Here is a 16,634-nt window from a genome sequence, read left to right on the forward strand (position 1 = left end):
CAACAGGAGGTGGCAGTCGATTGCCACAGGAGGGGCTGGAGGAAACCCAGGTCGCAGTCATCAGTGTGGAGACAGTGCAAGGAGTAGGGAGTATGGACACAACTCGAGAGGACCTCATACAACATCAACAGGGAGTGCAACAAACCGGGACTGGGGGGACGGGGGAGATGGACACAATGGCACGCATGCACAATGAGGTGTAGCACACTGCACACCCACAATCAACCAGGATCATGTCCCAGACCTCCTTGGCACACTGCAGCATACACACATAGCAAGAACAGCACACCCACATGTCGACAACGTGGTACAATGCACATAGCCGACACTGCAGAACAGAGGACACAACTGGCTCCACACATGCACAGAAACATGCCTACTACATCTGACAGAGCCAGAAACTGTGAAATGGAAATGTACACTCACGAACTCACATCCGTCATGTAGTCCAAATTTACACTGTTCTGCAGAAGAATCCAGCACCCCCAAGCAGTCACAAAGTACATTGCCATACAGTCTGCATGCAAACCAGCACAATGCGCCAACATACATCTCAACACAAAGTCAACATGCATCTCCCCTTCACATCGCAAAGGGGCACACAACACCTTCAGGAGACCACAGAATACAACACATCTGTGATGCCGGAGAAGACCACCAAACCATCGACACTGATGCCCTACAACAGCCCATGGATATCCCACGCAACCCCCCACCAGGACCTGGCCAGCCAAGCTAGTCAGAGGAGAACACTGAGCCTGTAACAGACCACACAGCAAGAAGCATCTGCAAGCACAGCTGGCTCACCAGACTTCACCCACCCACACATGGCACCCCAATACCACGTGTCAGCATGCCAAAAGGAGGTGGCCCTACAGGTGTTGGTGGGTGCCGAACCCATGGAATGCGAACCAGGACACATACGTAGGTGTCCATCACCCTTCAGGGCCCACCCACACCCCACTAAGGAGACCCACACTGCCATTGAGACACATACAGATGCACATTCACAGTAGAGAACCACGCCCAGGGGCACTCAAATAGCAGTCACACACCCATGTTGGTTCTGTGTACGATGGCCCTGGCCACTCCCCTTATGAATTGAGTGGGTGACAACAAAGCTACATGTCCAAGCTCCAACCCGCTGCCTGCGGTGACATGTCTGCATCCGGTGTACACAGCATAATGTAATGTCGTAGGGCCCAGGGCCCTCATGCATACAACAAGACCACAGGGACACAGGCAGAAATCATGTTGAACTGGCTACGGGCATATGCACCCGGTCCCTTATTGGCAGGGCCACATGTACAGTGACGCCTGTGCTGGATGTGTGTGGGGTGAGAGTAAGAAATTCCGCACGGAATGTCTGGTGCTGGCAACCACCTGAACAGTGCAACGGAAACAGAAAACACATGCATAACCGAGTTAACTGTTGAGCAACATGGATTGAGCCGGAGAAAGTCAAGAGGACAGTCAACATGCAACAGAAGTGTCCGTGAGTTGCAGTACACTGGGGTTGGGACACTAGAGATGAGTGTGCTCATGTGAAGAAAAAGTCTCAGATTGTGTCCTTTCAATATATTCCCGATGCAGATGCAGTGGGGTGTGTTAGACCTGCATCATCTTCCCCATCAACGTCTCAGGCCCCCCACACTGTTTGAGGTGACAGTGCTGCACAACCGCTCCACAGTACAAAACGCAATCAGCTACGGACAATGACCTGCGGTGCACTGAGTCACTAGCACCTGGAGTGCTGAGCAGGGTATCAGGACGATAGTGGCATCCACGACAGGTCTGAGCAACTCTGTTAGTCTGCCAGTACCACCGTTTCAACTCTGGCAGATGGAGGTGGTCCTTGCGGTGGTGGCATGTGCCTCCTGCGGTGATGCGCTGTCTGGTCCGGTCTGGACTCGCTTTGGTGTGTGAGCCCTGGTGGGACACATTTGGGCCCGGAGGCTGGGTACAGTGCAAGGCCACAGAGAAATGGCGTTGATGATCCAAAGGCCTATGCTTCAGGGCCCATCCAATGTCTCAGAAGAAGGGGTCCTGGACCAGCACAGTTAGTAGCCCCGGATGCACTGCGGCTGGCACAGGCACCCCGCCACGGGACGGGGATTTGCAGTGCAGTCAGATGAGCGGGTCCCCATCAATTTCTGAGGCATATGTTGCTGAGGGTTTCGGGGGGCAGTGGACGGTGTCCTCCAGGGCATGATGTGGAAGCTTTGATTTTATCCGGAAACAGCAAATTGTGGAGTGGAAAGCGCAAGCCTCGTTTTCACCACCAATTCGGTGTCAGCCACATGAGGATGAAAACTAGCCCTTAGTCCATCGACTCAGACACCTTCAATGTACGACCAGTGAGTGTCCATGAATGTCAGGGACCAGACTTAGTGGCGCCGGGGCTGAGAGGGGATGCAGTCTGCGATGATGCAGGTACAGGGATATGAACTCCGCCATTGCTAAATCATGACTCGTTGACCTACTGGACCACAGTGTAGGCCGGAGGCTGAGGTAAGCAGTGACCCACAGCCATGTGTCGTTGGCTCGCAATGCACAGAGAAAGTGACACCAGGGCTGTTGTCGGTAGTGTACGATCACCTCCGTAACGATGATCCTTTTCTCTCTGCCAAGATGCAATGCATCATCCTCTTACGCCTCTCTTTGTGTGCAATGATATGTAATCTGCCTTTGCATACTCGATGTTCAGTTTCAAATCTGTGGCCACTCGAGCGCAGCCTAGGCCGAGAGCAGTGTAGGCCAGAGGCAGCGATAAGCACGGGCCATTCGCCGAGTGTCACCGGCATAGGTTGGTAACCCCACCAGCCAGCGCATTTCAGGTTCAGTGTTTGGTCACCTCCATGACTGTGACCCGTCTTTCGTCCGGGCTGAGCCACATCTTCCTGTTACTCCTCTCCCTGCGACCACTGGCGTGGACTCTGCCATTCGTGATTCATGACTAGGTGCAGGATGTGAGATCTACAGGGTAGTCCTGGTCCCTCATCCACCTGTCACCAGCTGTCATTGAACAGGGTTTGTGGCAGCACGTGTGACCGGCTGGCTTTGAACAGGGTTTGTGGCAGCATGTGTCGCCGGCTAGCATTGAACAGGGTTTGTGGCAGCACCTGTTGCTGGCTGGTGTTGGACAGGGTTAGTGCCAGCATGTGTCGCAAGATGCTCATATGGAACTATGGCTCACTGTTCAGGGGGTCCGGAGCTGTGGCCACTGGCCCGGATTTGGGGTCACTGCCATTCCGGACCCAGGACACAGTTTCACAAATGGGACCTACTGGGCCGCAGAGGATGCCGGTGGAGTATGTAAATGAGGAAGTAGTACTGTGGGCCAGTGTTGGGGGCCAGCGATGGTCTGAGGGGCTGGCAGGGACGCGGGCCTTGGGCTTGGAGCTTACATAGGCATGTGGTGGGCTCTCCTTGACACATGCCGGTGTTCGCAGGTGATCAGTGTGGCGCAGGGTCGGGCCTGACGGCAGGCAGGGGTACCGCAGGTGCACAGGATCGCAGACAACTCCACTAATGAGGTCGGTGTCAGCCTAGTGGCGGGGTGGGAGGCACCGCCCTGGCACGTTGGACGTTGGACTTTCCAGAAGAGGACCACATCCAGGGCTACGTCCTTTTTATTCACACCCCTATGCTGGTCAGGCATATGCCGGGCCATCCCACTCTGTTCACGCCCATGGGGGCGTAACAGGCAACATTTCCGCGAGGACCCCGACTGGCTGGGGTGACATGGCTGCGTCCATTGTCTACTACACTCCATACACCAGAGGTGTATGTCGCCGTGGATATGGGTGTGTTCTGCATACTGCGGTCTGTCCAGCACATCGCCGCCTCTCATGGCACTGTGTACTTTACAAATCATGGTTCTACTGCATCCCTCACACATGCATGGTTGCCACCTCTCCCCACATTCGGCTATTGTGTGGCTGAGGTGCCATGCTGTTGATTGGTCATGTTCGCGGATTGGCCAGGTTACCATTGTAAGTTGTTCTGTCGTGTCTGGTGTGTGGGCATGTTGTTATAGATGTTGGTTGTGATATTGTGATGTGTGCATTGCCAGAGTTGTGGATTGCATGGTTGTGAAGTTGAGGTGAGAGGGGTGTTAATTTGCAACTTGCCAATGGGGCTGTGCATTTCCCTTGGTGCCATCCTGGGAACACTGGTTGCTGATGGACTGTCGGAGGGTGAAGGGATCATGCACACTGGCAGTGTATTTGGAGGCGACATTGGTGACGGTCCCACTGTGTTCTGATGTTGCCTGCACGTTGATGTGTGACGTGTGCTTCCTGTTGTACTGATTGTGTGCTGTGTCACCAGGTGGGACATGTTTGCAGTGGATTGCCCCAACACGTGCATGCATCCAGCTATGGCGTATGGTCCTTGCTTGGTCTCCAGCAGTTCCTGCGCATTGTGTTGGATGTGTGGGGACTGGGGTGCCAGGGTGATGGTGATGTCCTGGACAGGTGTGGGGGAATTCAATGTGGTTGGCTGTGAGACTCCGCCGACTCTGGCGGTTGTTGGTTTGGGTGTGCCAGGGGCCAACAGGTGCAACACAGCCAGCAGCTTGGTGTGCGGTGGGATGTTGGTTGTCTGCTGTGTTGGTGCCATTGGCCTGTTAGGCAATGATGGTCAGGATGTGTAGGATAATTGTCCCTTTCAGCCTGTAGTGGACAGGGACATTGTCAGATGTTGGGCCTGTGAGGCAGGTGCATTTCCTGGGGGGCCGATGTCTTAGTCTGCGCTGCCTCTGTGCTGGTCCGGGGGGTGTGGCCCTCTTGGGTGTCAGGGCTGCACGATGAGTGGCTCCCTGGCATCTGTAGCCCTTCCGATGACTCCCAGGGCTGCGCTCCCTTTTGTGGTGCAGGCTGCCGTCCGACTTTACACCAGGTCAGAGCAAGTGTTAATTTCCTGCTGCTAACGCGCCTCATCATGTGTTTTGTGTTCCTATCGCAGATCTGGCTGGTCGTTGTGAATGTTGAGGTGTTGTTTTTTTGCAGCTTTTTGCATGGGAACACCTACTCTGCATCTCATTAGCGATAGTTGAGGAGGTTCTCTGTGGCGATGTTTTTTGCGCCTGCTATCACGGGTTAACTGGTGCTGTGAGCTGTTAACACCAGCTTGTGAATTGGGTGGTAAATTTATCACGACTTTTGCTGCGATAAAGTGCTGTTAATTCGGCGATAGCTCCTTATGAATATTCTCCTTTGCCTCTTATAAAATAAACAGCTGAACCAAGAAATGTTGCCTCAAACACAGAGCTGTATTCCTTATTTGAAAAATGGGTAAAAGTGTTTCATCTAAGGTTGTGAAAAGTTAGAAAACCGAACTTCACAAAGTTTTTAAAAATCACCAATACTGCATTTGATACTTAGCATGACTTCACTTGCGAATGTTTTCCCTTATGCCTAGCTCTAGTTGCATCTGTTTGTTTTGTGTGAAGAGTAGCAATAGCAGGAAATCAGTTTTCTCCCTGTTTTGTCTTAACCCACACACCTTTTGCCTACAAAATCTGTGAAAGTGGTCCAAGTAGATATGTAAAGTCATAAATAGTTTTATACCTACAACTTTTTTGCTTTAGTACTAGTGTCTGAAGTAGGGGGTATTATTCTGTATACAACATTTTGTCTGGCCTCCTTTATCTTCATTTTCATCACTTTTATGCCAATCCAGTTAATTTATGGGAAGGTCCGCACCTCTGTTGTGAGATTACCTCAGTGGGTGGGATCATTGGGGGTACACATTCAGTCATGACACCCTACTGAACCGCCTGGCCTGTGCGGGGATTAAGGATAAAGCCTGGGCATGGTTTAAATCTTTTTTGGAGAACAGATCCTTTAGGGTTTTTGATGGCGAGTCCGTGTCCTCCAGCAGACCTCTAAAGTGCGGTGTTCCTCAGGGCTCCTCTCTAAGCCCTGCACTTTTCAATCTGTACATGAGACCACTAGCCGACGTCGTCCGCCCATTTGGAGTTAAGATCATCTCCTATGCGGATGACACGCAGCTAGTGGTCTCACTGGCGCAGGAGGCAAACCGTACTGCGCCAGGCGGGCTTAGAGAATGCCTGGAGGAAGTGAGGACCTGGATGTCGTCATCATCCCTGAAGTTGAACGGGGACAAAACAGAGCTGATGCTCCTAGGCCCTTCAGATCTGGCCCTTCCTCCCTCTCTGTGGCCTCCCTGTCTAGGCCCCCCCCCCACACCCCAAAGATAACATCAAAAGCCTTGGAGTGTGGCTGGACAGATCGCTATCCTTCAATGTGCAAGCCACAAAACTTTCAGCCACCTGTTTTGGCATCATGAGGGTGCTAAATAAAATATTTCCCCTCCTTCCCATGGAAGCCAAACAGGTAGCTATTCAAGGTCTCATACAATCACGCCTTGATTTTAATAATGTACTCTACCTCGGCGCCCCAGAATACACCCTACGCAGGCTGCAGATTGTACAGAACTGCGCAGCGCGTCTACTGCTCAAAATCCCCCGTAGACACTCAGTGAGGGCCGGACTGACTAGCCTTCATTGGCTACCAATTCGGCAGAGAGTTTTGTTCAAGGCATTATGTATAGCCCATCAAGCCTTCTGGAACATGGGCCCCAGTATCACCCGTGATCTGGTCACCCATTACACCCCAAACCGAAGTCTTCGTTCCAGCCAGACCTTCTCGGCAGTGGTGCCAAGAATAAAAAGATCTAGATCTGGCGGAAGGACGTTCGCATATAACGCGTCCAAGACTTGGAACACTCTTCCACTCCATCTCAGAGCTAACCCTAACCTCACGGTGTTTCGCAAGCAATTAAAGACTTTTCTGTTCACATCCTCTTATTAACTGCTTGTCCCCCTCCTCTGCTTATCAGTAGGTTTTGGCTATCTTAGCGCTTGGACGCCTCCGGGCAACAATTCGCGCTCTATAAATCCGCAAGTTTACAAGTTTACAAGTTTACACATTGCTTGTAAAATACATCTACCTTACAAATTGTAACTATGGCCATCTGATGCTGCAACTGGCTGTGGTTTTTGCGTACTTTGTACTTGGATTATTGGTGAATTATTTCTATATGAAGACTATGATTTGGCGATTTTATCGTATGGAGATTTCCATACTGTTTTATTATAGCACTTGTTTAAATGAATTGCATTGTATTCTTTTATGGTTTTTAACCAGATAAAGATTTCTTAAATGGCTGACTGGATATGCACAGTTTTTGTCTTCTGTAATATTGCTCCAGAAGTGGCAAATATGAAAATGTGCACCACATAGTGCCAGATCACAGAGTGTTTTTGACTGATGCTTTTGCAATTGGGTTCTGCCCATCCAATATGCCTGAATGTTTTTACTTTTTTTGGATCACCCGGTTTTGGACTTTTTACTGCGGGTGAGTCTCGCTACATGTGTGTTAGACCCAGAATCCTTGGTGTGGTTCCCCCGAAATTTTTGCTTTCAGACCTCCTGTTTAGCTGACTTCATTTTTGCAGCCCGTAGGTCTCTGCACACTTTACCACTGTTACAAGTGTTAAAGTGCTTGTGCTCTTTCCTTAAAGAATAACAACATTGACAGATATCCAATTGGTATATTTTATTTACTTATAAGTCACTGTTAATGGGCCCTGGGCCTGTATATGTAATACTACTAGTAGGCCTGCAGCACTAGTTGTGCCACCCACTTAAATAGCCCTTTAAACATGTCATGCAACACATGTATGTGCGGTTTTAACTTGCCATGGCAAACTGGCAAAATAAAACTTTTGCCAGGAACTAACCTATCTTTTTTTAATACATATAAGCCACCCCTAGGGTAGGCATAGTCCCAAGTGCAAGGTGCAGTGTATTTAAGAAGTTTGACTTGTACTTTTAGTTTTTACATGTCCTGGTAGTGAAACACTTTTCAATTCATTTTTCACTACTGCAAGGCCAATGGCTCCCATAGGATAACATTGGAGTGCCTTATTACATTTTGTGTTTCCGAAATGGGAAGAGATTATTGGTTCAAGTTTGGTGTCTTTAGAATCCTAATTTAAAATCCGAACTTATTGTAAAGTTAAATTTTACATTACACTTCTGAAAATGCTACTTTTAACCAAGCCCACAAGGGTTGCTTGGGTTGCCCATTTCTTTGTCTTGCTTTTAAAATGTTGGCATTTTCTTGCCTTAGCCATTTGGTCATGCAGCCCGTCTTTGGTCACATGACTCAGTGTAGTTGGCAACTGAGCGTTGTAAATTCCTCCTAGGCAGCCATACACAATGGGAGCTTAGGTGTGGCTGAATCGGCCATCTATGGCAGGATGAGAGGGATGAGGCGGGGCCCAGCCTCACTTACACCTGATTAGGCTGTGTCTTGTCTCCACATAAAGGGCTGCATACCCCCTGTAGTCAGTCTGCGGCCAGGGCAGGGGAGGCAGGGCATCTGTGCACTTCAAAGGTATGCCTTGAGTAACTTCTTCCCACTTCAAAGGCACAACTGTGATTACAAGAAATACCTCAGACACCACCAATTCAGTACCCTTCTGGACCTGTGGATGCTCTGCCAGGAAGAAGGACTGCCATTCTGCTGGACTGCTACTCTGAAGGAACTGCTGCCCTTCTGTGCTTCTCTGCTGCCCTAATGCCTGTATGAGAAGGACTAGACTTGCATCTCTTGAACCCAGAACCCAAAGTAACTCTAAGGGTTAGTTGGCTTGCCCCCTGGTCTGAAGCCACAGGGACTTAACAGGCTTCCAATAACCTTGCACTTGCATCTGGACTCTGCCATTTTTTAGTCTAACCTGCCAAGTGGTGCCACCCCAGTCCTGGACCCTTGAAGTGGGCCTGAGCTGCTTGCCAGTGGAACCGCGCATCTTAACTGCTGAGTGACGCATTCCCAAGCAGAACCAAGGCTTCACTACTGCTGCGTAGTTTTTTACACATCACAAAGACCTGTATCACCTTCTCAATACTCGGAATCAATGCATCATTCAGAAGGCGCTGTGCATTCCCTTACCCAGGTGCTTGCATCGCTCGCACACGGCAGCTACGCTGACAATGCTGGACTGCATCACAGCCTTGCATCTATTTGGAACTGACACATCTTCAGCAGTATGCCGTATTTGGACACTGGATTTCAAACTGCAAGCTCCAAAGATAGGATTCTTGATCATGACGCAACAGGACCGTGCACTGTAGCCTTGTCGCATTTAGGAACCAATGCATCACTTTGGCTGTAAAGTGCATCTTCGACTCAGATTCATACAATGCCCCACAACTAGGATTTAAGGTTCTTTGTTCATCTGGCCTACTTGGTACCCTGTAGCTGGCCCGCGTGCCATTGTGGTCGGCCTGAACTTGTGGCTATGTCCCAGTCTGGGGCTGCCAGATATTGACATTTGGCGCTTTGTATTTTTTGCTCTACTCTAGCCCAACATTTTAAAATTGAATAACTCAAGTTCTACTAATTGGATTTTTGTCATTTTGGTATGGTTTTATTTATCAAATTAAGTACTATTCTTCTAACCTGGTGTGGGATCTTTTTGGATGGTGTTTCCACTGTTTTACTGTTTGAAATGTTGCACAAACACTTTAAACTTAGCCTCTGAGTTAAGTCTGACTGCTCTGTTCCAAAGAATCAGGGGGTTGAGCACAGGTTAATATGTGGTTTGCTTGCGCCGTGCTCTGACTAGGATTCTGATTGTTGATTGACCAGGACTCACACCTCAGTCAACCAGTATCCCAATTTCTAACAATATGTCTCACCCAAGGTAATCACATGACAAAAGGACAGTGTCTGCCTTTCATTAAAAGGACGCTGCAAAGCACCCAGAGAAAGAGGGACACATGTGCAGGCTGCACATGTGAAACTACCATCATGCACATCCCGACCACAGCCTACAGGTAGTCTGGCACAGAGGGAGCTCTGTATGATTAGATATTGACCTGGGGTAGACCTTATTTTGCTAGCTTCCACTTATAGCGAATGCCAGTTTTATTTACTATTTTGTCTGTAGTGATACTTTAATATATACATGGGGATAAACTGCCTTAGAGTGCAGTTTTGCTTCCATTTGGTCTGCAAAGTACAATAACATAACCACATGTGGTGAAACCTGTGTGAGACATTGAAATCTGCGAATTCCAAGACACTATCTGTACACCTTGTGGGTCATCAAGAATAGTTACATTTTTCTGGCTCAGCTCAACATCAGAGTCTAGGCCTTTTATCACCCAGCTATGCCATGTTAATTACATTTCTTTCCAGCAGCAGAAACAAAGGTCACCCCCACAAAGGGAGCAATTAATAGTTCTTCATGGAGCTCCTGAGGAGCAAAGGTGTGTGGATGAAGGATCTAAATCAGTCAATCAAGCAGTTACATTGTACCAGGGATAAGCTAGCCCAAGCCCATTGAACAAAGAAGGGAGCCCAGACATCTGGAGCAAACAAAGGAGGTAGGCCCAATTTGAACATTTGTGGGAAAGGCCCTTGGCAGTGATGTCAGTGAGGGGTGGTGCTGAGACCCCATTGGAAATGTGACTAGTGACACCTGGATGATGCCATCTTCAGCTGTCTCTACATGCAGTGCAGGAGGGTTGGGTCAGGGGTGGAGTGGTGACGCAGCACCCCAGGATTGGCCATGGGAGCCTGGCTCCTAGAACCTTCCACCGTACTTAAAAAACATCCTGCACAAGACTTCCAACTCCCGACTCTCTCTTGGTTATTGTTTTTCTGCTCACATTGATTCTTGACCCTCAGGCTGCGATGGACAACTGGAAGGGGGAACCCATTGATGCCAAAAAAGGGCTAATGACTCTTCCCCAGTTGACCTCAGGACCTTGGGGATTCCACAAGGGCAGTACGGCTGGCTCCCTTACACCCTCTGACAGCCAGTGTGGGAAAACCTTGGGCTTCTGCACCCATAGACAAAGACACAGAGGAAGGCTGGTACAGGGAGCCAGAAAAACTGGCTACTTGTAGGATACAACACTTTGGAGGTGAGGAGATCTGCAGCTGCTCGCCACCAGGGGGAAAATGAGCACACAATTGCCCAAATCAGCCTAATAGTGCCCAAGTTCTGGCATTTTGAAGATTGTCAACCTTTGACCTTTTCATGGAAAGGTGCACGTGGGGCACTGCTGCCTTTCCTGAGGCATGGGGGTTGGTGCAAGATGAAGTTTTTAATATTTCCTGAGGGGTATGCTTGGGACCTCTTCCCAGGTTCTCCATGCCCCAGGCAGTTTATGCAGAGGAGGGTACTGGGAACCCATCTCTGACCCCCAAAGACCAGGAAGAAGGAGAAGTGACATTGTGCCCCCTGAGTAGTGGTGAGTCGGCTCTGCACCCTGTGCCCATTTCTGGAAGGAGCAGATGGCCACCACAAGTGAAGAGATCGAAGGAGAAGCTGCGGGGTGCAGAAGTGTGGACCACACTGCAGCCAGCAGAGCAACCAGAGTTAGGCGCCCTGGACTGCCTACTGCGAAGGAGGCTTGCGGGGGTGCTCGAATGGGATAAAAAACAGAGAAAAACAAAAGGAAACTGGTGCATGCAGGCTACCAGCACAGAGGGAGACCCGCTGCTAGAATATTCACTGGTCCTACCTTGGGGCGCCCCACAATGCCCAGTGAAGCTTTCTTATGCGCAAATCTTTCTTGCTTCGTGGTGGCCCAACAGAGCAAAGGCCCCACCAAAAAATTCAGCAAATGTTGTAGGGAGCAGTAGAAGTGACAGCAGCTCCCCCAGGAGCAATGTTTGGACAACTGCCCATATGCTTGCCAAAGTCAAGAAATCCTTGACCCTCTTGGATTTTTCTCATAATTTTTAAAGTACTCACAAGGCTGGGCATCTGCTCTGTAGGTCGGAGTGCAGAACCTTGTAGGGAATTGTTTTATTGTTGCATTTAATTTGGTCTGAATTTGTATAAGGAAGATACATGATGTGTAGCGCCCTTTTGTGATCGACATGTGGTGTCATCTAGGAGTTGTATTTATGACTGCATTTTATGGCTTAAATGTATAGAAAACACACAGACAAATGTTATGTTCTTTTTAAATTGCTTTATTAAAATAGTAATGCTGACAGTGATAAGGATCAAGGTGAATATGTTTTATTAACATTAATAAATCAGATATACATCTTATTAATTATGGACAATTGCATTTATGCACACAATTATGGTGTTTTAACATGTGGTTTGTTGATATTGAATCTTTTACCGAGCCAATAGACTTACCTTATGGGGTCAAATGTGATTACGCAATGTAATCTATGGAATTTCCATCTGCCTAATTTATATACTTGTAACTTAATGGGTTGTATTTAATAGTGTGTGATAAGTGAACTTTTCCTGTTTCTACAGAAAAGGCACCGACTGAATAATCATTTCTTAAGTGTTATTGTTGCATGCCAGCGAATGGTGGTTACTAGCTCACACGACCTCCCTGAGTAGGCCTTGGACAGCTCCAAGTCGTTACGCCAAGAGAGTCAAATGCTCCAATGGGGTCCTTCTAACTTGTACAGGTCACCCAACTTAAAACTTAATTTCCTACAGATGCTGTTGCATGTATTTAGTGATAAATAAAGCAGTGTTTGGTCAAATCAACCTATACCACTGTATTATGAAACATATTTATAGAGGTGGTAAAGTATTTCATGAATATTTGTGCATATTTTTTGTGCTGTACTTGGATGTGGTGAAGTTGTGCTTTATTTATGTGTTGTGCCTTTGTGCTGATTTATTGCATTGTGCAATTGTTATGCTTTGCTTGCTGTTTTGCATTATGCGTTGACTGATTTGTTGTGTTGTGCTTTATTATATTTCTATTGTGTATACTGACCCAGGACACCCCCCACGCCGCACGGCTCGCCAACTGTGAGCGCGTCTCTGCCCCGGTGCCACAGGTTCGCCCCTGGCCTCGGTGCCCCCTCGCTGCTGCTCGTTTTCCTTCTCCGCTGTTGCCCTCAATTTTCGTGTTTATTTCCTGATTGTACATTCTTTGTCTCTCTGTTAAGTTACTACTGTGCTAATTCGTTAGTATTGTACCCCTGCCCTCTGGTGTGCCCCCCCCCGCTTCCCGCCGCTGCCCCCTCGCTGCCCCGCCCCCTTTTTCTCTTCTGTACCCCATTGGCCGCCCCGCTCCCGTCTCCCAGCTGCTCCTCCCTCCCACTTGGCCTCATATGGAGCCCGCGCGGCGCAGGCGAGTGTGACCTGACCCAGGGCACCACCACGCTGCACGGCTCACCAGCTGTGAGCTCATCTCTGCCCCAGCGCCACAGGTTCAACCCTGACCTCGGTGCCCCCTCGCTGCTGCTCGTTTTCCTTCTCCGCTATTGCCCTCAATTTTCGTGTTTATTTCCTGACTGTACATTCTTTGTCTCTCTGTTAAGTTACTACTGTGCTAATTCGTTAGTATTGTACCCCTGCCCTCTGGTGTGCCCCCCCCCGCTTCCCGCCGCTGCCCCCTCGCTGCCCCGCCCCCTTTTTCTCTTCTGTACCCCATTGGCCGCCCCGCTCCCGTCTCCCAGCTGCTCCTCCCTCCCACTTGGCCTCATATGGCGCCCGCGCGGCGCAGGCGAGTGTGACCTGACCCAGGGCACCACCATGCTGCACGGCTCACCAGCTGTGAGCTCGTCTCTGCCACAGGTTCACCCCTGACCTCGGTGCCCCCTCGCTGCTGCTCGTTTTCCTTCTCCGCTATTGCCCTCAATTTTCGTGTTTATTTCCTGATTGTACATTCTTTGTCTCTCTGTTAAGTTACTACTGTGCTAATTCGTTAGTATTGTACCCCTGCCCTCTGGTGTGCCCCCCCCGCTTCCCGCCGCTGCCCCCTCGCTGCCCCGTCCCCTTTTTCTCTTCTGTACCCCATTGGCCGCCCCGCTCCCGTCTCCCAGCTGCTACTCCCTCCCACTTGGCCTCATATGGAGCCCGCGCGGCGCAGGCGAGTGTGACCTGACCCAGGGCACCACCACGCTGCACGGCTCACCAGCTGTGAGCTCGTCTCTGCCCCAGCGCCACAGGTTCACCCCTGACCTCGGTGCCCCCTCGCTGCTGCTCGTTTTCCTTCTCCGCTATTGCCCTCAATTTTCGTGTTTATTTCCTGATTGTACATTCTTTGTCTCTCTGTTAAGTTACTACTGTGCTAATTTGTTAGTATTGTACGCCTGCCCTCTGGTGTGCCCCCCCCTGCTCCCCGCTTCCCGCTGCTGCCCCCTCGCGGCCCGCCCCCTTTTTCTCTTCTGTACCCCATTGGCCGCCCCGCTCCCGCCTCCCAGCTGCTCCTCCCTTCCACTTGGCCTCATATGGAGCCAGCGCGGCGCAGGCGAGTGTGACCTGACTCAGGACACCCCCCACGCCGCACGGCTCACCAGCTGTGAGCGCGTCTGTGCCCCGGCACCACAGGTTCGCCCCTGGCCTCGGTGCCCCCTCACTGCTGCTCGTTTTCCTTCTCCGCTGTTGCCCTCAATTTTCGTGTTTATTTCCTGATTGTACATTCTTTGTCTCTCTGTTAAGTTACTACTGTGCTACTTCGTTAGTATTGTACCCTTGCTCTCTGGTGTGCCCCCCCCGCTTCCCACCGCTGCCCCCTCACAGCCCCGCCCCCTTTTTCTCTTCTGTACCCCATGGGCCGCCCCGCTCCCGCCTCCCAGCTGCTCCTCCCTCCCACTTGGCCTCATATGGAGCCCGCGCGGCGCAGGCGAGTGTGACCTGACCCAGGACACCCCCCACGCCACACGCCTCGCCAGCTGTGAGCGCGTCTCTGCCCCGGTGCCACAGGTTCGCCCCTGGCCTCGGTGCCCCCTCGCTGCTGCTCGTTTTCCTTCTCCGCTATTGCCCTCAATTTTCGTGTTTATTTCCTGATTGTACATTCTTTGTCTCTCTGTTAAGTTACTACTGTGCTAATTCGTTAGTATTGTACCCCTGCCCTCTGGTGTGCCCCCCCGCTCCCCGCTTCCCGCCGCTGCCCCCTCGTGCCCCGCCCCCTTTTTCTCTTCTGTACCCCATTGGCCGCCCCGCTCCTGCCTCCCAGCTGCTCCTCCCTCCCACTTCGCTCATATGGAGCCCGCGCGTTCGCGCCGATCGCGCGCCGAAGGCGTGCCAAAGGCAAGCCTGTCTACGCTCGTCCATGCCTGGACCACGCCCAGCGCCAGGACCCCTGGTCCTCGACGATGCCAGCGCACCCGTCGAACTTACGACGCCGCCACCCTCCATGCACTCAACGCCGGCCGGAACCCTGCCTGCTACCGAGCCACCCCGAAACGCACCCACGGACCCTTCACCTGCCAAGCCTGCCAATTCACCTGCCTCTGAACCTGCACCGCATCCGCCAAGCTGAGCACCAGCAACAACCACCTCAAGTGCATCCTGCTCAACACCCGCTCCATCCACAGACACGCCGTCGAACTCTGGACCCTCCTTGACACAACATCACCAGACGTCGCCTTCCTCACAGAAACCTGGATGAATGCCTCCTCAGCCCCCGACATCACCATAGCCATCCCGGATGGCTACAAGATCACCCGGAGGGACCGCGTCAACCAAACCGGAGGAGGCATCGCCATCGTCCACAGAAACACCATCCGCATCATGACCAACTCCGACAACACCCTCACCGCCGCCGAGCACCTTCACTTCCTTCCAAGACCACCCTCAGAGGCACCCTCATCTACAGACCCCCGGGACCACGCACACAATTCAGCGAAGCCATCGCAGACTTCGTCAGTCCACATGCCCTCACCTCCACAGACTACATCCACCTAGGGGACCTCAACTTCCACCTGGAGAACAACAAGGACTGCAACACCGCCACCCTGCTGGACAACCTTGCCAACCTCGGACTCAAACAACTGGTGAACACCCCCACCCACTACGCCGGCCACGCGCTTGACCCCATCTTCTCCTCCAGCATGCACATCTCCTTCAGCCACTCCACCGGACTACACTGGACTGATCACAGCTGCGTCCACTTCAACTTCAGGAGAACCACGACCCACCACCACCCGCAACAGGTTCCCCGCAGAAGCTGGAGCAAGATCACCGCCGACCAGCTCACCACCACCCTCAGCCAGAACCTGCCCACCAAAACGACGGACCCCAACGAAGCAGCCCGCAACCTCACACAGTGGCTCACCAACTGCACAGCCGAACTCGCACCACTGAAGAATCCTCCCAGCAGACCCGGCAGCAGAAAGCCTCGTAGTTTACCAACGACCTCAAAAACTCCAGGGTTAGGGTCCCTGAACTTAATTAGAGATCACAGGAGAGAGGGCAGGATAGGGGTGCACGGGTACGTAGGGTGTGGAAGGGTGGGACAGGGCAAACGTGGGGGGGAAGGTGGGGAGTGAAACTTAAACGGGCAAGCATCGTAAACTGATAGTAAGCCTGAGTGAGGAGTTCACAAGATGGTAGGTATCCTGTTAGCCAGGGAGCTGTCCCCCAAGCAGTTGCAAGAATTCTATAGCCATATTAACATTAGGATTGGTTATAAAGGATCAAAAGTAATTTTAAGAGGGCGGTAGACTATCTCTAGCCTTAGAGGCCCGAGATAGAGATTCAACATCAGGTGTTGGGAGGGCGGGGACGTTTGGTAAAAAAATTCGGGAAAATTCCAAATTCGGTCTTACTTGTGAATCAGTAGTTTCTCAGCCCTGATCCGAAGGATCCG

The sequence above is a fragment of the Lissotriton helveticus genome, chromosome 1_1, assembly GCF_964261635.1.
Source record: "Lissotriton helveticus chromosome 1_1, aLisHel1.1, whole genome shotgun sequence".
Taxonomy (NCBI): Eukaryota; Metazoa; Chordata; class Amphibia; order Caudata; family Salamandridae; genus Lissotriton; species Lissotriton helveticus.